Below are 20,950 nucleotides of genomic sequence, written 5' to 3'. Positions count from 1 at the left end.
CAAGTGGTAATGGAAATTCAGTCTGTGAGACCAGAAAAAAACTAACCTGAAGTCCTCCCAATTCTCCCACACATAGCAAAATGTAAGTGGCGTGGTCAGTGAACCCACTGCATCAGTTTTCCTCTACAGCTTCATTCCTGCAGAGCTGCACCAGTTGCTGAAGTAGACACTGCCACTGCACACAGATAATACTGAATGCTAAGGTGCAAAAGTTGCAGGCTGGTTTGCAAGCCACCTGAACACAAAGGTGCTTATCAGACAGCTAAGCTCTGTGCTGCCATTGCTTCATCAGCAGCTATAGCACAGTTGGAACTAAAACCTCAAACCAGCATTTTCAAAATAAGTGGTGTACCCTAACTGGATGCTTGCTCCTGCATTCTTCCCTTGGGCCAACATAAACATTTCTGTGGCTGAAAAAAGTGAATTAAACTGGGGGAATTAAACCACAGTAACACTGAATAGGTACTAAGTCAATTTTGAACCAGATTGGTTTCCCAATAGAATTTACTATAGAGCTGCACAAGTTCTTGTACCAGCACTACTGCAGGGTAGGCATGGAGAAGGATTAACTGCTGTAGGCAAGACTTAAAATATTTCAACTCTTTTTGGTGCAACCATAACTGAGTAAGGAGAAGATTATTCTCAAGGAAGGCTACAAAAGTCTGAATGGCAAGATTAAAGTCTAGAATGTAACACTGCAGCAGCATTGATGATGAATGACTCATAACAATGTGTAAAATCTGATCCCATCACTGGTAGAAACACGTGCAAAAGACAAATCCATTTTAAGTAAACTTGGACAATTCAGTTGTTCAGCACACAGTATTACTGGTACATCTTAAGGAAATAGATATATTTAGAGAATAACGGTTACAAAAGTTACTTTAAGTCTTACTCCATTCCAAGTTCTGTGAAATGAATTGAACACTGACACCACACCCTGCACCCTGATGTGACATTCACTGATGGGAAGGCCAAATGAGCTTCTGACTCCAAGTTACGCAATCTGAAATATGAAAAGCATATTAAGGATACTACAGAAATAATACAGACACTATTAGTTCTGCATTATTTATACAAAAACACAGCCTAAGTTCTATTTCAGCATGCCTGATTTTCAGTGTACCTACTCTTATTTCAGTGCAAACTGTAGGAAAAAGCAGCTAAGAAAGACAAGGACAGCAATCTATAGAGGCTGCATTTGTATAGGAGGGATTTATTTACTCTCTTATTTCAATCTTCTGTTTCCACAGTTTCTGGAGAAGACCATTATGAAAGCTCATCCCCACCACATGCTGAGATAGTCTTAATACATGAACTTGGAATTCAAGCAGGAAGTACTGCTAAATTCTAGGGTTCAGATGTCTAAATCCATACAAAGTAGACTTCTTCCCCTTCCCTTCAGTTATAAATTTCTTATTGGTAACTGGTTCACAGGGCTTAGTACATGCCTTTTTAGTACACAGCATATGCCTCAGTATAACAAAAGGGCTGTGGCAGGCATACAGGCTGTTCCTTCTTCCCACCACCCAAAAGCAAGCTGGTACATCGTACAAGCTTGAAGACACACACAGACAGCCACTCCTCACTGTGCAGCCTGGTGCAGGACTGTATTCTGAAACATCACCTTGAGCACATATTGTTTCACATTTTGCAACCTTGAGTGGGATTTTAACTCTATTGTTTCTCTCTTGGTCTGAAGCATATCCCACTCCTCCAATTCTTGAAGGTTGTTACAATATCAAATTTCACCTCTTCAGGCAAGAAAACATAGTTTTGTAATGGCTCCTACCTCAGAGTCTGTTTGCAGAACCTTATCTTTCTGTTCTGCCCACTAATTTACCCAATTTATCAGCAATAATGAAACAAGCCAAATACATTTCAGCAGAACTGTATCAGTCATGAAAAATGCTGATGTCAAGGACTTCAGTATTTCTGATGGGGCAATCTAAACTTTCCCTTCCTGGGCCTCCAAAGCAGAAATCCATGACAAAATAGTCAGCCTTATGCAAGTTCCCTGTCTGACTCAGTTTCAGATCAAGGGAAACAACTTCTATAGCCTATCCAATTCACAGATTTATTTCCCAAGTAAGTTTTGTGGAGACTTATTTGTTGTAGTTCCTGAAACCCTGCTTTCTAGGTTTGCTAAAAGAAATGCAAAAGTTCTCCACACTCAAGCCAGCAGCCATGCTAGTTGTTCAGGAGAACACCACAGAAGTAGCACTGTGAATTGACTTGCTTTATACCACCATCTCAGGTCTTCCTTCAGCCTTTGGATGGGTTTTCAAGGGGGTGTTTACTATCAAAGAAGATTCTACATATAGCACTTGGAAGCGTGTCTCCAACTGCTCCAACTTTCCCTTTCAACTCAGATGATGTTTTCAAGGGTTTGCAGTCTCCTCCAGCGAGGTGATGAAATTCAAAGTCACATATGTTACATGCCCTGCTGTGTGTTTCCAGAGTCCTGTTTCCCTGAGCATAGAAGGAATGAAAGTACCAGGAGAGCTTCTTCGCTTTCAGTTCCAGGTTTCTTTCCAGCTACCCCAAGCTGCCCCTCCACAGAACACTATGAGCAACATTCACATCACTCTGTTTTTCTGCTGCCTTTCTGCCATTTGCAAACAGCTGCAATGAATCCAACTCACTGTCTAACTGTGTGCTATCAGCAATGCCTGTTATCAAATCCTTAGAAAGTATACAGAACCCTGAAAACCACACTTCTATTAGCTAGGTTTCAGCCAAGCTAAAATACTGTATTTCACTGCTCTTTTATGTAGATTAAAGGAAGATACTTATCACATTCACCATTCTCTACAGGAGGAATTTGTACCAATCATCACATAGCTGTTTGGACAAATATGCTATAATATTGCCATGTGTTTTCATGAAAAAGCACAAGGAAATAGTTCTGAAGAAAAAAAATTTTAAAAGAAATTCTGATAGCTTATAATAGTGTACTAATAAATCCAAATGAGAGTTGAGATAGTGTTTGGGATGGGGAGGGAAGACAAAAGATATTTGCCACTTTGGTAATTTCACTGGTTCTATGGAAATATTCTCTATTTACAATGCCAAACAGAGATCAGAATCAGGTCAAATATGCAATAGAGGAGCTACGCTTATAGTAAGGATGTAGCAGATTAAAAGTAGGAACTATCCAAAATTCTTCATTCTGAACCATTTCACACACAAATCATTTACCAAGCCAGTCTAGAAGACCAGCACTAAAAATGCACTTGGTAAGTGTATCTTCTTGTTTGAGAAGTTATTAATTTCTTTAGCTCCAGTCCAAAGGAATGAAACTATGGAATTGAACTCTACACGACTTCCTTTGTTGCAGGAAAAGAATGATTCTAAATGCCAAAACTTACTTCAAAAGTTTGAGGGATACCACAGTCATGGTCAAAGTTTTTCAACTAATGCTTTCTTCAGTGACAAAGATGGTCTAAAAGGAAGGGAAGACAAAAATCAGAGGAAATAAGAGAAATTACAGTATGTTTTACAGCTATGTGGAGCATATTGAATAGTTTCTTCCAATGGCAGTACAATTGAAGCAGCTCACACTGCTCAGTCTGGTCTCTCCTCTGTGTCCGTTCCTTAGTTGTGGCTGCACAGCCATGTGTGTGGCCATTCCAACTGGAATAGGGAACTGATCCTCATTCAAAAGTATCTCAAGAAAAAAGATTAATGTTTCCTAATCCAGTTCATTGCACAGAACCACAAACAGCTGTGCAGGCACAGAGGGATGGTTACAGGAGCAGGAACAAGAGATAGCAGCTCTCAGGGAGCACAACATAAGAGTTCCTTATGCTGATACAGCTTCAGTAAGAAATGTACAAATTGTACCTATGAGCTCACCCAGGCCTGGAAAACTACTTGTTTCACAGAGCAGAGTGGATACATTTTAATTAATTTCAATGAAGGAGTGTAAACATTCACTTTATATTATCAGAAAGCTAACAATTTATTGTGTGTGAACAAAAATGCAACATAAACAGTATTTTACCGCAAATTCTGCTCATTTTGCATCTGGTTCATTGAACTAAGTGCAACCCATCTGTTACCATACAGGACAGAAAAACTGTCAAATAGGAAAAAAGCCCCTCTTATTTAATACAAATCTAAAATTATTTGCTTAGACAACCAATGAAGTGGAGTATAGAGGCAATTAAACACCATAGAAGGCTTTGCAGAGTACTGTAAAATTGCATTAAGGTTTGTAAATGTTTATAACTCGGAAAATTAGGAATACAGAATGGGGTTATGAAGTCTGATGTTGAAACTAATTGCTTCAGAATAAGACACATGCATAAATTAAAAAATAAGTTTCAACAGTCTAATAAACTGTTTCTAATAGCTGGACATTGCATGGGAGACTGTAAAACATTCTGGACCGGACACTCAGAAGCACTGTTCCACTAAGGAATAAACATTGAGACAATTAGAACTGATTTCCTTCACTTAGAGGAAGTACATTAAAGGGCTGATTTTTCCCTTTCAGTTTCTTCTCTATCTACCATGCAAAATCCACACAATGAATCCCCATTGCTCTAAGACATTCATTCTACCTCACAGCAAGTGATAAATTGCTACCACACAGTATTTTTCAGTATCAGGCTCTACCATGATGATGAAAGTTGCATTTTCATGGGACAAATGGGATGTCTCCAAATGATATGCTAACATCTACTTTTTAACTCCTGAGAACTTACTGTAATTGTGTTAAAAATGTAAAGGAGTCTCAGCAATAGCTGGTTGACATAATTTCCAGAAAAAGATTATACAGTTTCAGAGGTTGGACATTCAAAACAGAGCAGGAAAAACTAAACAGACATGGAGAAATGAACAAAAAGCAAGACTGCTAGGAAAGTCATATATTACTATTACATTGTAATTGGAAAACCTACAATAAAAATAAGCTGTAACATCCAAATGTATGATTTTTGGGAGTACGTGTGTTTGGGGAGGGCAGTGGAAGATCATAGATTAGTCTTGTAGTAGTTTGAAAACAAACCAGTGGGAGGCACCAAGTCAGAATAACAATTTAATGGGGAAAATTAAAGAAAAGGGAAAAAAAAAAAAAGACTAAAAGAAAACACTGGTTCAAACTGACAGAGTCAAGGTACAACCTGAGTCCCTGTTAGGCAGGGTGGTGGTAGCAGTCTGGTAGAATGGTGGCTGCAGTCCTCTGAAGCGGTGATCCTGTAGAAAAAAAATGGTCTGTTCTTCCTCAGAAAGTCCAGTGGTGGCTGTGTAGCTCCTGTCCTCTGGAAATCCAGTGGGAAGGGTTGTCTCTGGTGGTCAGAGTCCCAGATTATATCCACGATGGGATGCTTGGTTCCTCCCTCTGGGTGGAGCATCTCACAATGGGGTAACGAGTCATGAGGCCAAGTGTTGATGAGGCTCATTAACAGAAGATAGTCCGGAGGGAGTTATCTCTGAGTCAGGCGGCAGGGCAATGATGGGCCATTAACAGAAAGATAGTCTGGGGGGAGGAGGCAAGGAAACACTGCCCCACCTGATTTCAACAGCTCATGAGGATGGTAATAGAATAGACTGCAACCCAGGACAAGTCTGCATGATGATCTTAACCTAGAGCATCCATGAACTCAGGTTCTGGTGTGACTGTCATGCACTTGAGCAAAATAAAATAATTATTGTTGCTAGTTAGGAAGCAATTTTTAACTCTGTATTGTTTTTAGATAATAAAATATAATAAAGGAAGAAACAGAACACATCAATTGTGAAGTCACAACACTTTCCATATAAAACATACTTATGAACAAGTGACTCCTGCAGAAGTATGTTTTTAAATAATTTTGGTGTCCAAAGTATGCAGTTAAATAATTTTGGTGTCCACTGTGGGATTATTCTAACCTATTTATTTTGTTGTCAAGGAAATTCCTGATAGCAGGTCAGCAAGAGTAAAACCAAAGACCACAAAGTAAGGTCTTCTTCCTAGTGTTCTGAGAATACGTAAGCAAGCCAGCTCTGAATGTTTTACTTATAATACATTTAATTTTCCTGCAATTTTCCATAGACCTGATACGGTGCAGCACAAGAATTTATGCAGAATGTGACTGAAAACCTAAAGCTGTCAGGTGACCTGGATCTACCGCATGTCTTAAACAAACCTGTTCAAACTCTCAGGAGCAAACACCATGTGAAGCACCGTTGCTTCTCTATGCAGCATCTCATCTTCAGCTACAACTACCATAGAGAACCTCACAGCATTCTCTTCTCATGTAACTGGCATAACACAAGTTTGCCACTGCTCCACCTCCGAACACTCGAAGAGATCTTTCAAATCCAATGGTCTCTCTCATTTTTTTCCAACCATGTACTCCCCCGAGCAGAAAACCATAAAGTTATTCTATACAAACTGATGTCAGCATGAAGTATAGCAGTCTCTACTGCACTGAAAAAGAAGTTGGGAAACAGCAAAAACAGCACACTGAGAATATGAGGAACAGCAACTCACCTTTGAGGCTTCCTTGGGAGGTATTTTAATCTTTTTTCATAGTAACTATTCAGGCCAATTTGGGGTTGGGGTACTGAATAAAACGAACAGAAAGGATCAGATACTTGTCAAAGGATGGCAAGGACAGGTACACAGGCTACCTTAAAACAACGAAAACTTCAAAGCAGGTCGGTTTGATACAACAGGAAGTCTACTCATAGATGGTGTTTTATGCAACACTAATTTCTATTTCTCTGGACTTCTCCATCTGACAGTGAATATTATAATTGTAAGTTTCATAGTATTTTTAACCAAGCACCATGTACTTCTTGGTAATTCATATATTTGAATTTTTAATATTGAATCTTTTTACTGATCTAGTGTGAGATAAGTGCAATTTTTCTCTTACCAGTTTGCCAGCATAGCAATTTACCTAGGGCATACTCATGCCTTATTGAAAAATATTTTTTAAAAAAAAACCAAATTCACAGATGTAGGAGGCACCTTCTACAACAGGCCTCCAGCTCAGGACTTCCCTCTTTACTCAGGATGAGGCCTTGTTATGCCTGTAGAACAGGCCCTATTTATCAAAAAGTGCCCAGGGCCCCTCCTTGAGTCTTTATAAAGAAAGAGGGTGAGCACAGATTGGTAAACAGTGCATAGAGATAAGGCATTGAGATTTTCTAAAAACATATTGCTGAGGAAAAACAACAACCACAGAACATACAAATTACTAGACACATATTATTGCACATAACAAACCTGATGTTTCAAGATACTTCTTCAGTAATACCCTAAAAAGTTCTCCCTCTCTTCAAATCCTTGCATCAAGGATAGAGCAACTAAATTCTGAAACTGATTGTACTCAAATACGTACCACTACTTTAAACCTTAGACTGTCATTACAAGGATCAAAATTATTGCCTAGTCATCTAAACTACTGCTTCCAAAAAGCACACTGAAGCACTGTACCTTTGAAAAGAATCACAAATGCGTGCTAACTCTATATATCCACAAGGCTTTCATCTAATTCACAGTGCTGAAAGTCTTTCATGGCAAGTCACATCCCATTGTTTTCTCTCAACTGCATGAGGGTCCAAAAACATTTGAGGGCAAAATAAAATCAATAGCAGACCAAATCATTCATAAACAGTGTATTTGGAAGAATTAGTTTAGGTCCTCATGGGAGTAATCAGATATCTTGATGATATCCAAATGTTTCAATTTCCTTAAATAATATGGAGATGTTTCTCAGTCTAAGGAAACTGAATAAAGGACAATAATAATCCCTCCTAAATTCCGTTTCAATTATTATTTATTCCATAACCATGATCTGCATGGTACTGCACAAACAAAATAAAATAAGCACAATTGCTTTCCCATGTTGTCAAGCAGCTTGCAATCCAACTCAAGGCAAAGAATTAACTAACCTCAAACAAAATGGGCAAGGAGCAGAAATCATCTACATGAATTCACAGAGCTATAGAACAGCTTATCCACATCATTCGCTGTTATTACAGTAAATGAAATCAAGATTAGATTGCACTGAATCCAACTCCCTCTCCTTAAAAAATTCACCTAAAACATCATGTTCTTTAAAGCAAAAATAAATTTATTCCATACATTTCCCAAAGAAAAATATTCTGGAAAGCAAAAAGCACAGGTGAAGTAAATTTCTATATTAAATACAGATGATGGAAGAAAAATCTGGCAAAATCACTTGGTACAGTTTGTCTTTTCCTTCAGTCCAATCTCAACTGACAAATGTTTCCTAGTTAAGCTCCCTGCAGAAGTATATTTATTTGCATTTTGCCAGTTGACACCTTTCTATGTTTTGTTACCTAGCTACAACAGATAAATTCCCAAAAATCCCAGTAACCAGTAAATTGGATTAATATAATCATCCCTTTCTGGTAGTACATCTGACAAAGTAACTTTAAGAAATGAGGTCATTTAGTGAGAACAACGATGCAAGAAAACTCTGGAAACTGATGTTACCACCACAAAGAGGCAAAACTACTGCTATTAGTGATAGAGGTAACTACAGCATAACACTGAATCATCAATACTGACTCTGCCTGCTTTGATTACTTATCAGAAACAGCAGATGTTGCACGCACTCCACTGCATTTCTGATGAGTTGTCACAGGGAGCTGAGGACAACAAAACCCACCCTTCTCTAGCAACTGCATGGAGGTCTTTTGGGTGACCTACATTAACTACTGGGTGTGGCAGGAAAAGGTAATTGCAAAAGTGAAAGGGAAGAACCAGAGTCAGCGAACAAGCATGATGGTAATGTGATGGTTTATATAGGATTGTTTCCTCGATTTTTTTCCTGTGTGGCTGGTTTACTTCTACTTGTCAGACACATGCAGCCATTGAGACACTAACGAGAGACTATACTCTTCCAAAGTAAGTGTTGTGGAAGTCATCCTATGGCCTGGATTTTTATGTAAATTAGTTTTAAATAATGCTTCTAGAAGCCATAACCCAAACTAGAGCAGATGCTGTCATCAGAGCTGTGGTGTTACTATTCCATACTATTCAAAAGTTCACTGCTGTCTGGGCAACATTTTGAGAGGCTCCATCTGTCTTTGAGATTCTATTACCTTTACGATATGTGAATGGAGATATACTTTATTTGTGAGGACTTCTGTTATTAAATTTAACCATACAATATTCTACTCCAGTTTGTTGCTTAATTCTTCATAACAGTTGTTGGGGGGCTGCTTACTTATATTCACACCCGTCACACATATACTTGGGAGTCTATGTAGTCTAGGACAGAATCTTTACAGCCACGGTGAAGAAAGATACGACAATTGTCTATGTATGCTATTCCAGTAGTACCCATCCACAGTCAATAAACACAGGCTCAACACCAGCCATTAAACTATCAATATTTTAGACCATCACAACCTGCCCACTCTCACTTCTACAAGGGTTCAGTTTATGGTCAAGTGAGGAAGAGGGGTATTCATGTGTGTAACTGCTGTAGATCATATATTGGCATTAAGAGACCTGCAACAATCATCTTGCAACCAGAATGCTTTATTTGAGGTAATTTCTTCTCCAGTTGTGTGTAGAACAAGATGTCCTGAGCTCATCCTGTGGTCAATCACATTTCCCATCAGTATCCTACATCCATTCAGAAATCTCTCATTCCCCACATATGCAATCCTTTGCAGGAACCCATGAAGACAATGACAACGTTCAGTGCATTTCTAAATGATCTTTTTCTTGGAGTATGTCCATTCAGATAAATGAGAATTTTGACATCAGGCAAGATAATATCGTGGATCTTGGATGATTGTCAGCAATGACTAAACTCAGGAGTCCCAGAAGCCACTTTTACTAGTAACCTTTATAACTCTCACTGGAGTTGTAGTGGCAGATCACTTATACAAATGCTTTTCCCAGAAGAGAGGAGGACACATTTGTCTTTTTCGGAAAGCTCAACTGTTTGCTTCCAAGAGCGCTGTCAGCTGACTTACCAATACTAAATTTCTCAACTTCTAAACTAGTGGGATGAAGCTCTCCCCAACTGGAGAACAAACGAAAAGGACAAAGAACTGAGAAGCCAGAGGATCAGAATTGTATCGTGACACCGAGGGATCAAAGCCAATGTGCTAAATGGCAAAGGTATCGTGAAGATGGACACTTTCAGACATATGAAAATTTACACACACAGAAACATGACTCCAAGTATTTCTGTATACTTTTTAGTAATTTCAGCAATGTATAAAATAATTTTTAATATCTTAGTATGGAAAAAGCTAATATGAATGCATGAAGTTCTGCTTTAAAGTCACAAATATGCATTAAAATGGCACTGCTAACTTTCTACATCTTTGGCTATATGGCATAAAAAGATCCCTAACTAAAATATGCTAAGCACATTAATTTATTAACACAATGCTCTCAGGCCCATGGTGTGATTTTTGGGGCTGTTCTGTGCAGGGCCAGGAGCTGGACTTTGATGATCCTTGTGGGTCCCTCCCAACTCAGGATATTCTGTGATTCTATGAGTAGTAAGAAAGTTGAAACCTATTTTGAGTTAATCTGTAAGCGTGTATAAAGCTAGAAACAGCTATCTTGTCATTCATCTTATCAAGTACATTTCTACTGAGGTCAGGAACCTTGGTCAGACCATTTATGCATGCAGACATACTGAACTTCAGGATCAAAACTCATTGCATTAAAACTTCAAAAAGTGCCAGTTTTCATCCACATCTGAAGAACCAAAGTTGCATTTTAGTAACATCATTTAGACAGAAGATTACTCCATGCACAAATAACCTTCATCACAACATGTGGCAAAAGGGTAAAAATGCATGCCATTCATACAAAACATCACTGCACTTTTCATAAGATATCAATATGGCTACTTATTATGTCTCTGTGGGGTTGTTTCTTTTCTGTGCCAATTTGTATCAGAACACAGTGCACTGGGGTTTAGGAGAATCGTGTGGACAGGGGTAGAGTCAAATGAAATCAATTGCAGCCATGGAGATCTGCTTACAAAAGCAGGGCAGGCAGGCAGGCACCATGTCTTTTTCTGTCTGAGTATGTAGTACATTATAGATGTCAACGAAAACAAGCTTAGGTTTTGTATAGGCCTGATGCCTATTTTTACTGCTGATGTTTTAATGCCATTAGGTAACACAAACCAGAACTCAAAACATTTTCCACAGTGTGTAATCCAAATTCTAATCCAAGACCCACTGCGTACTGAGTCTGCACAGTGTCCACAGGACCTTTTTATAGAATGTTTTGTCTTTCTAGCATAAACGAACTGCCATCAGCTTGTTTCAATATATACAAGTCCTATATGCCACGATCCCTTGTCTTACCTCCATCATCTCTGAAACAGCTAAACGCCTCACAATATATTTGTTTTGATTTTAATAGGAAGGATATAAAGAGAAAAGTTAGAAAGCTTATAAAATAATTTGGGGTATTAACATACTTGAAGCAGAGGGTAGGCTTGAAGAAAGTCCTTCCACACCTTAGGCCAAACTTCAGGAAACTTCTTTTCCTTTCACAGGTAAGTTACTGGAATGATATGTTAAGCACCAGCATAAAAATCAGCAGAAACTACATGTGCTGTCAGAACTAAAGTGGTGTGATATCCCTGCTACCCCAAAACTAATGTAATTCAGCCAAATTAACGGAATTCACCCAGACCCTGCATCAGATTGATAATGCTCTGCCATCCAAATGTGGTATCACAAATCTCACCCAATACCAAATACTTTACACTGAAGGATTATGTTCTCCTGCTTCTGATACCTTAAACTTTAAACTTATTTTACTGGACTACTTTTCTCCAGCTGTCAGTAGCATTATATGTAGGGTCATATATACTTCAAACACATTTCTACATTTAAACATGCAAAGTCGGCAGAAAGGAGCAATCTTACATTTCCTAAATTTGTTTTACTACAGTTAGGGACCTGCACCCACTCTCTGCTCTCCACTGAAGTGTGATTTCCCCAACTTCCCAAAACGCACTGAAGAACTGGGATTGCACTGCAACTGTGTGCTTTGAGTCAATAAACCCCCGCACGGGTAACACCTGCACAGACAGCACCTCCAGGTAAAGTCAATGCCTTGAGCGAGCTTACCAGAAACCCAAGGGGGGCGTTTCACCCATCGACGCCTCCAAACCCTTACAGCAGCAGCAAATGCTACCCCAGGACCAGCAAACAAGGTCCCACACGTGCCGCCCAGGAGCCCTCAGGTGCCTTTCCCCTTGTGCCCGACACCCACTGGTGCCACATCCAACCCCGCGCTCCCTGGCTGCAGCAGCCCAGCGCTGGAACCAGCGCCAGCGGGGGAACGCCAGCGCCGTTTTCCCGACGGCGGACTTTAAAAGGCAGCAGAGAGCTCCTTCCCTCCTCTCCCCGCGCACGCCGCCCGATGCCAGGAATAACTCCTCGGAGCGAGGTGGGGATCAGGGCCCCTCCGGCCGCACAGCGGCCTCGCTGCACCTGGGACTTGAGAGCCCTCCCCACCACGTCCGAGCCAGCCGAGAGCCCCCGGCAGCGGCGCTCCCTCCAAGCCCTTGCCCACCCGGTCCCGAGGAAGGGAAGGCGGCAGAGGGGAGCCACTTACGCGGCCCGGGCACGGCTCCCTGCGGCGGCTCCGGGCTGCGCGGAGCTGCGCTGGCAGCGGCCGGGTTCTCTCGGCAGCCGAAGCCGGGGCTCTCCTCCCCTCAGGGAGCCCCCATGCCCGGCCTTCCCACACGTGCGGGCCGGCAAACCCCACCCTGCCGACCCCCTGCCCGCCCTTCCCTCTTCTCCATTTAGGAGAGTCCGCTCAGCTGAGCGGCGCGGAGGCGCAGTAGGGATGGGTGTTTTCCTTAAAGGGTCGTACCGCGTTCCCCGCTGTCTGCCCCGGGGAATGGAGGCCGGTCAGCCCCGGCACCGCGGTCTCGGAGCCTGTACAGACAGCCCCGCTGCCCCCGCCCTCACAGACCCGTTGCACCTCCGCGGAAGCGACCGCTGGAGTCCCACCCGCGACGCTCTCCGGCTTCTCAATCCCAGCAACCACGGGCTTCTCCAACCTTGTTCTGCCCCGAGTGCTTTGATATTCTGCACGGGAATAGCTCTGGCGGGGGGTTCACGAGTGATCCGCCCTCAGAAACAATTTTCCCGCAGCCTGCGGGCGGGTGGGTGCTTTGCGCTGGGAGGCAGGAGGAGCGCCTCCCAAAAGCCCTTTGCCGCTTGCTGGACCTTGAGGCGTCCCGAGGCGCCTTTCAGGAGCATGTGGTGGGATTTTGTGAGGAAGCTCCAGGAAGTGTTGGGAACGAAGGTAGAGGAGCCGCCCTGTCTGTCCTAGCAGGTAACACTTTGTTTTGGGAGACATCATAGGCAACGTTTGTCTGAGAGCAGCAGAAAGTGCCACAGGATGGGTACAACAACTACAATGCAGCTTCTTTTCATTCTAGTGTTGTCAAGCACTTCCTTTTCCTACAAACCTTGTCACATTTGTTTGAGATACCTGGAACTTGGCAGCTCCAACTATCCACAGGCTGAAGAGTTTTAGTCCCTCCCTCTGCTTCAGCCTAAATAATTCAAATAATTTCTCTCAGCCAGATATCTTTAAAAACTCATTTTAAGGCTAAGAATAGCCTTAGGCTAAGAATGGCTAATGCTAAGAATAACACTGAGAATAGCTGGAATAGGTCTTATAGTCATCATCTTTTTCTTCCTGCATAGATTCTACTTAAATAGGTCCTTTCCTTTTAACGCTATAATCTGAATCATCCATCTGGTTCATGGGTTATCAGGGATTATCCCGCTCTGCTCTGCGCTGCTGTGGCCTCACATAGAATACTGTGTGCAATTTTGGGCACCAGAATATAAGAAGAATATAAAGCTATTAGAGAGTGTCCAAAGGAGGCCTACAAAGATGGTGAAGGGTCAAGAGGGGAAGCCGTATGAGGAGAGGCTGAGGTCACTTGGTCTGTTTGGCCTGGAAGAGACTGAGGGGAGATGTCATAGCAATCTTCAACATCCTTACGAGGGAAAGTGGAGGGGCAGGTTCTCTTTAGTGACCCAACAGGACCCGATGGAATGGCCTGAAGTTCTGTCAAGGGAGGTTTAGGTTAGATTTTCGGAAAAAAAAAATTCATCCAGAAGGTTATTGAGCACTGGAACAGGCTCCCCAGGAAATGGTCACAGCACCAAGCTGTCTGAGTTCAAGAGGCCTTTGGACAATGCTCTCGTGCACAGGGTGTGACTCGTGGGGCTGTCTTGTGCAGAACCAGGAACTGGACTTTGATGATCCTTGTGGGTTCCTTTTATGAATACATAAAATCCTTGGGCATACCTTTACAAATTTTGGCTATGGATCTGCTCATCTCTTTTCTATGACATTCTGTCACCATACATGGTGTGTGTGTACATATATATGTACATATATACATTACGTATGCATATACCCACACACATGCATCCCTAATGTAGGCTTTCAGGAACTTCCTTTCAAAAGTACTTTAAATTCCATCTTTAACCAGCTAGGTTTTGCCTTTCTCCTTCTACAGGGAAACTCTTTCAGAACTGCAAATCTGAAAGAAGTCAGACATCTATAACTCTGATTGAGCTCTCATTCTGTGAGTCTCTTGCTTCTCACAGAGGAAGATCATGCAGAGGGCCAATCTGACAAGATAAGAAGAGCAGAAATATTTTTTGGGGGGTGACTGTTTAGTGACTTAGCACTTCATAAGTGAATTTATGACTATAAATTAAACTATTCTCTGTTTATTTGCAGAAAAATAATAATCGACCATTCTGTTAAAAGTCATGTTGTGTTCCCATGTTAATGGACTACTTTTACATTTAAATTATCATTAGAATTTTTCATCTTTCCTTTTCTGAACCTTTCAGGTACAGTGTCATCAGCCTACTAAGAAATAGCTACGTCAATAAGGTAAGCAATACAGTGAAGATTTTTTTCAGAATATGCATCAGTTATTCAGAGAAATCATGTGACTAAAGGGGCAGCCTATTCAACCAAAACATTGGCAATCAGAAAGTTACTTGCCTTTGCTCTTGCCCTAGCCATGTGTGCAGAACAACAGTTCTGACTAAATGTTCCAATCTGTATCAGGAAATTATGTATGTGATACATAAAATCTTCTGAATACTACTGAAGGGTAATTTTCGAGTAACTGGATTTGTATACACAAGTGTTTCACTAAATGCTCTATATACTACATTACATGTGAGAAGTCAGATGCTACAATAATTAAGCAGAACAGAATAAATTAGTCTCACCAAAGCTGTGATACAAAATTACTTTTGTGAAATTCCAGTTACCCATCTTGCTGCACTGTATGTGCTTTTGTTGCATGAGTATGAAATGACCATTTTCCACCACATTCTTTAGCTGATAAATGCAAGGAAATTTTTATCATGTGTTCAAAACAATGTGAATAAATAACGCATCCTCTTTCTTTCCCCACTATTCATCTTCTACCTGAGTGAAGCAATTGAAACATAAGACTGTGTTCTCATTTTGAAAATTCTAGTATTTTCCTCTGTTAATATGTTCCTTTCACCTTCCTGTTTTTCACTGGGTTTTTCTATTTAGTTGTTTCTGTTCTGAGTATTTATTGTCCTGTGTGTCCTATTGACAGGAGGAAATGTTGAAGAGATAGTACTAACATACTTAATGGACATATAGTAAACTTAATGTCTTGACGTTTAAACATGTACTTGTGAGCTGTGCTGGCTAGCGATCTGGGGGGAGGAGGCTAAGCTCTAGCCTCCTCCCTCTTCACCACCTAGCTCATGGCAAAGTTATTCATAGACAGTGGTTCTTTGAGTAATGTAAATGCTGTAAAAAGGAAGGCATTCTTCCTTGAAAACAGGTTAATGCTGATATGGCCATGACAGAACTATGTAGCAGAGCAGAAGGTTCATGTTTTGGCTGCCTGGACTACATTTAGCCATTAGATAACTAAGGACTTTTATTATGCAGGACAGATTGTCCTTTAAACTTTTAAAATACAAACACAGAGGGGAAAAAAGTTTGCAAAGGAAGAAAAAGCCAAGAAGTATTTTTAATCCGCATTAATAAAAAAACCCCACTGTATTTTATTAGACTGAACAACAACAAAACAGCATTTAAATAAATTATGGAAAAGTAGTGTATCTCTGTAAGTAATTAATTACCCATTTGCAGGGAAAAAAGAAGTATGGAGGTTTAAAAGAACATTTACATGAACACTGGATGACAATTTTTAATAGTTGGAGATTTATTTTCTTTAGAGAACTTGGCTGTGTAGATTCAAAAATGAATGACTGCTTTTCCCCAATAGGAAAAAGTTCTAGCAGGACTTGATCCGCAGCTGCCTAAAGCAGGCTTGCCATTTGAGACTTCAAGGGGGCGTACCAAGGGGAGTGTAAGGGGGAGTGGCAGGAGAGCTGCAATCATCTCCTGTTTTCCAGCGAGCAACACTGAGGTAACTAACAAGTACCTCCAGCAAACTATGGCAAGTCTCAGGCATTGAGCAACTGAGGCCGTGTCAATGAAACTTTTAAAAGTAGGAGGAACGCATACCTAGAAACTTGCCCAGCCTCATCAGCAAAGAAAATGCACTTTTTGTTTCTGTTTTCATCAGGTTGCTTACATACTAACCACTGCTTAACAGTCTCTGTTTGCAGGCTCAACATACTCTCTTCTGGGATCAGAATTTGCTTAAGTACTTCGGGTTTGATTAGCCATAATGAATCACATGAGTGGCCTCAGTAAGACAGTATTAGGTGACCTGCTGAAGCTGAACCAGCAGCATGAGTTTTGGCCCATTTAGAGAGAGAAATGTGCCTTATGAGATTGTGAGGTTGGCTTCTTTTCATCTCTTCTACTTTTCCACATGACCTGTGCAGCAAATTGACACCTTAATTTGTCTGAGAGAAGTTAAGGAGGTAATCTCTTAAATTAACTTGGGGTAGTGATTTTGGTTATTGACTCTTTCTAAGACATGAAATAGCTGCAAGTTTTTCAATCTGATCTTTGTAGAGCTGCTAGCTAAATTCAGAAATTGTATGCCCTACTTCTGCATTTATGCATCACATGCATTACTCAGTGGAGTTCTGCACAAAATTAGCATCTGTCAATGCAGGCTTGTCTGGTATGGAGAGCAGCAGAAAGAAAACTATAATGTGTTGCAGCAGAATTGAAATGCTAAGGCTTAAACTGGAACTAGATATGGTCCTGTAAAAGTGATGCTGTTGGGTACTGCTATTGTTATCAGCTCTGCAAACTCAGAATATCTTCTGAACCATAAACTTTTTTTCTTTCCCAGCATCAACAGAACCCATAGACTGTATCACTTAATGTCCTCACACGCTCAGCTATCTTGAAGAGTCCAAACTTTTCAGTTTAGAGGGAAGATAGCACCTTGCCTGTGATTTATAAAGAAAGCTTGGATAACCAGATACAGATGCTATCTCATTGAGCTTCTGGGATTCCTGAACAAAGTTCACACTTGAGAACAAACCTCTGTGTAAAGGTTTGTATGTTTCTGTGTAAAGGATGCTCAGGTTATCTTTTAACAAACAAGTCTTTCTCTGAATTCTGGTAACTATTTATATAGAACTTTGTGTTTCTGCTGTTTTATTTTACCTGACGTGAACTTAGTTCTCCAAAAGTCTGGAGGCACTTTAGCAGTCCATGTCAATTGTGCACTGTAGACACATCATGAGAAACATGAGCTGCTCTACACGTTTCAGTCAGATAGTTAATTTTAATGACAAAGGCAATTCTACATCAATGGCACTGGTCAGTAATTAATTAACAGTCCATTACTCTGATGTTTGCCATACATTTTAGTTTCAGTTCAGCAGTTTTACTCTGTATCCTCGAGCTCCTGCTTATCACAACCTCCAGCTCTCCTGAATCAGTTTCTGTGGTTCAACGTGTCTCAGTCGCTCAGAAAACGGACCAAAATTTTTTTAAAAATCACTTTTGAGAATAAAGTAATACTTTTAATCAACTTTCCCAGGAAGATTTCACTGACCTTTGGGTTGCTGTGTAGTCCTTCAAACAGCTATTCTTCCCCTTCTCTGTAGCCAAAGATGTAAGAGAAGAACTTCCCACAGGAAAAGGGTGGGAGAGAGCAGCCAGATGTGAAAGACTTAAACAGCCCTTCTGCCCTCAGAAAAGAAGGAGTATAAATATATACTGACACATTTTTAAGTTCAGCTCTGCCTAGCATGGTGGGAAGGAAGTTCTCTGAATCATTCAGTCCCAGTTATACCACTGGAAAAACCATAATGTCAGCACACTGCTCCATCTCTGCATAACAACAGCATTCATTAATTACTGAAATATTCCCCGAGGAAAATAATGTTTACAACTGGGGCTTGTAACTGACTACAGAGATGCCACAGATTCTATGACTAGGTGCATTGCGTATGTCCTTGCTCATCAGTGTTCCGATGTGTGTACTTTAAAACTAAGTATACATTATGCATATATGTACTCTGAAGTGGACTAAAATGATATGTTTGCAGCTTTTTGATGAGATGAAGCTGAAGTTTTAAGTGGTAAGGAAGAATGCAAAATTTTGGATATTGCACATAGTTTTTCTTCTTGATTTAGAACATTTGGTCTTCAAGTTTTTTCTTCGAAGAAAAATATCACCTAGATAACTTCCTCAACTGCCACTGAACTTTGGATTTGCTCTTTCGTTGCGGTGGCTAAGTACACTTTACACCCCTCAAGTTGCCTTAAAAATGGTCCCTCCTTACAACAATGTGCTAGAAAAGTTCTCCCTTTGTCTAGATTCTGCTGGTCACTGGCCCTCTCCCCCTCCCATCCCTTTTCCCATTGGCCCCTGTTATGTCACTCAGCCTTGCCTCTGCCCCCTAGCCCTCAGACTATTGGTTTTGGATGCTCTGCCCGCCTTTGGGAGTTTTCGGGATAAAACGAGCGCGGGCTTTCGGTTGTTTTTCGTTCTTGCCGCTGTTCCCTTCGGAGTGTTGCCATTAAACGCCTCGGAATTGCATGCAGAGAGCCCCTCTCACCTCCCTGTCTCTGGTTCATGCTTAGACTGTGTGTGCGAGCAGCTGTTCTCGACCACCTGTGAAGGTGAGATCGTGTGCACGCATAGGCGCTGGCAGAGCGCCACCTAAGCGGTCCACGAGGGACCCAGTAGGGACAAATGTGACATCGATCCACCGAAGCCCTTTCTTTACTCTTTTTGTTCACTTTCTCTTTTGAAAAATACAATAGAAGGCACCCAAAAAATGGTTGTATTGTTCCACTCCTGCAATTACTGTTCATCAGTAAGAGATGACATGATAATGAAAAACGTATCCTGCAAAATTCGTTGAACCCACCAGAGGATTCTAGGGTATTAAATTTGGGGTATTATTCATATGATGGATTTGTATCCACCACTTTTCTGTACACTGCTGTTCATTTTCTTGAATAAAAAGTATGAGTCATGCAATATTATTATTTTCTTCTTTTGATACCTGAAATGTGCTGAGCTTAACTGAGCAAAAAGTGATAGAAGACTGTTTTTCTCATGACGTCAATACATATATTTTATCCCCTCTAGCCACCCACATGTGGCCACTTACACAGGAGGAATAAACAATCTACCATGTAGAAAGCAGTGAATCGTTACTTTAAATATGAATGTGTATTTGCATAATACATTTGTATATATCTAAGTTTGCATTAAAATTTCTTATTATTTGGCTGATCTTTACATTTGTTAAAATGCTGATGCACAAGGCACCACATAGTAAGATTACTAAATACATGGAAACTGCAAAGAAAAATCTTGCCAAAGATCTGCCAGCTGTCACAGGACAATTGCCCTCATCAAATCCTACTTCAAGATGTATATATATTATACTGAAATTTGCAGTGCAAATACTCAAAAAAGAAGGTTTTTATCCCAGTAAATATAAGACTGATAGGAGATATGATTGCAGCATATATTTAAAAGGCTAAGTTTTGGCAAGAGAGAGGAATTGTTTAGATTGGTAAAAGAAGATGCTGGCACAAGAAGCCCTTGAATACATTTGGCTGAGATATATGAGCCAATATCTGAATTTTTGTAGTAGTGGTGTATGTAGAGAGGGGAACTAAAGTAACTGGTCTTGAAATGGAGCTGGCTGATTCATGAAGAAGATTATATAATGGAGTAGTTCACAATAGCTTCATGATATCCAGAAGCTCCCCTTTAGTCCTTTGTCTTTCTGAAATGGTGGATGTATTTTAATTACTAAAGTAGTTTTGGAGAACACTGAATGTGTTTGTTACATTGCCTGGGAATCATTAGGCCTAAGCACAATGATTTAGAGACAATTTGTGTTTTTATTTTTTATGTATACTTTTTATAAGAATGAGCAAACATGGATTTGATTTATTTCCCAATTAAAAAGAGTGCGGCAAAAAGAGGTTGTTTTAGTATGACCCAAAGAAGAAAGATATCCAACAGAGAGCAGAACTGAACTCGTTACAACAACACTATAACTATGAGGATTAACAGGTTGGCTCTAAATGCTTTGTAAGACATAGAACTTAACACCCTGCAAGTGCCTGTTGGACATGGACTGTACTGGTCTAAAAGCAATTCTTTGCAGGGTAATTTGTTCATCACTGCTCACTGTCAGAAATTATACAGAGCATGACCTATTAATCCTGGTATTGAAGACCTTCCAGTCCCAAGTTTTGTGGTATCCAGTTTGCTTAAAAATAGCATATTTCTAGAGCTAAAGCTAATGGCAGTGGCTATGGTGCAGTTTGTAGTCTTGCAGCTATTATGGTTCACATAGTAAATGCCTGTGAGCGTACAGGTCAGAAAAGGTGCAGCTCTCTCCCTGTAACTTGTGACTTAGTCTTTTCCTAAGAAATCCTGAATTATGCAAATTTCACAAAACCAAGAAACTGTGTTCAAGACAGATGCTTCAGGCTACATGCTAAAGCAGAATGACTCATCATAACCAGAGTCATATAAGC

At 40.5% G+C, this 20,950-nt stretch overlaps 1 protein-coding gene and 1 long non-coding RNA gene across 8 annotated transcripts in view; one reads left to right on the top strand and one right to left on the bottom strand.

Annotated features, from left to right (window-relative positions):
* Positions 1 to 13,097, bottom strand: part of SLC7A2 (solute carrier family 7 member 2) — a 54,080-nt gene extending 40,983 nt beyond the window's left edge. The window contains exons 1-4 of one of the 7 annotated variants that reach the window (XM_048304644.1): positions 12,941 to 13,097; positions 11,430 to 11,515; positions 3,372 to 3,445; positions 896 to 1,006 (exon numbers count right to left, since the gene is read on the bottom strand). The gene's annotated coding sequence lies outside the window, so the exon portion shown is untranslated. Of the gene's footprint in view, positions 1 to 895; positions 1,007 to 3,371; positions 3,446 to 5,129; positions 5,170 to 11,429; positions 11,516 to 12,577; positions 12,743 to 12,838; positions 12,893 to 12,940 lie in introns of those variants that run through there. The other 6 variants (XM_048304645.1, XM_048304643.1, XM_048304642.1 and 3 more) reach the window with 6 other exon arrangements.
* Positions 12,113 to 19,594, top strand: LOC125326423. The gene is made up of 3 exons (XR_007203810.1): positions 12,113 to 12,409; positions 14,854 to 14,896; positions 17,277 to 19,594. It is a non-coding gene; the product is annotated as an uncharacterized LOC125326423 (long non-coding RNA).
* Positions 19,595 to 20,950: the final 1,356 nt, after the last annotated feature.

Source organism: Corvus hawaiiensis, chromosome 5 (genome assembly GCF_020740725.1).
Source record: "Corvus hawaiiensis isolate bCorHaw1 chromosome 5, bCorHaw1.pri.cur, whole genome shotgun sequence".
In the NCBI taxonomy this organism is placed as follows: Eukaryota; Metazoa; Chordata; class Aves; order Passeriformes; family Corvidae; genus Corvus; species Corvus hawaiiensis.
Note: the sequence above shows the minus strand (reverse complement) of the source record. Positions and strands in the feature narration are given on the sequence as shown.